Raw genomic sequence first — 1,129 nt, 5'->3', positions numbered from 1 at the left:
TTTCTGATCCCCCTGCCTCTGTCTCTCAGGTGCTGGAGTGATGATGGGCTTGTGCCATTGATCTTGGCTGTTTTTCTAATGTATTTTATTTTCTGTATATGAATTTTTACACATATCTGTATATGTGCACCACTTATCTGGTGCCCACGGAAGTCTGAAGAAGGTGGCAGATACCCTAGAACTAGAGTTACAGATGGTTGTGAGTTGCCGTGTGGCAAGTCCTCTGCAAGAGCAGTAAGTTCTCTTAACCGCCGAGCCATTTCTCGAGCCCCCTGTGCTTGGCTGTTTAAAGACTTGCTTTGCTTGCTTTAATCTTGTGTGTGTATATCGTGTGCTTATGTGGATGAGTGTGTGGAGCCCCAGGACAGCTTCAGATGGTTGGTGCCTGCCTTCCACCTTCTTTGACACAGGAACCCTTTTTACGGATGGCTGTATCAGGATAGCTGGCCCTTGAGTTTCCTGGGATCCTCCTGCCTCCACTGCTGTAGAACTGGGATAGTAGGCTGGTGCTTTACATGACTTGTAGGGATTCTGGTTCCTGGGGATCTGAACTCAGGTCCTCATGCTTGTGTGGCCAGCACTTTACCCACAGAACCAGCTCCCAAGTCCAGTGATTATTTTAATCTGAATTTTCAAGCTCTACACACCCCACCACCACCCGACTGCCAGGAAAGAGTGATGCCAGAAAGATGTGTTCTGATCACCTATGGCTTTCAAGGAACGGCTGGTTCCTATTTTGGTGCTGATGAGCCAGTCTAGAAACAGCAAACAGCCCTCAGTTAAGGTCCTGAGACAATCTCACAAGGAGCCCACCAGAGGAGCCCTAACCAGAAGCTAAAACGTCTGTTCTTGCCTTTAGTGCGATTGAATGCAAACTTAAAAAGTAAACTTGAACTTCTCCTTGGAATGGTCACATTGTCCATCTGAAGACAGAGGTCATAGAGATCTTGGTGACTCAAAAGAGCAGAAAATACCTAATTTCAGACACAACAAGAGGCAAAGCACCTGGACTCCCCACTCCCACCCCACCCCTTCTCCCTCTCCCACACTGCGAGCCCTGAGACTTCAAAGTCCGGCAGCAGTGATAGACACAGACGGTCTTTGATGCCTGAGAACCTCGGAGCCCGCG

Source organism: Alexandromys fortis, unplaced genomic scaffold (assembly GCF_014885135.2).
Source record: "Alexandromys fortis isolate MF-2015 unplaced genomic scaffold, M_Fortis_MF-2015_v1.1 scaffold_80, whole genome shotgun sequence".
NCBI classification, from domain to species: Eukaryota; Metazoa; Chordata; class Mammalia; order Rodentia; family Cricetidae; genus Alexandromys; species Alexandromys fortis.
The sequence above is the reverse complement of the archived record's forward strand: the minus strand, read 5'-3'. Positions refer to the sequence as shown.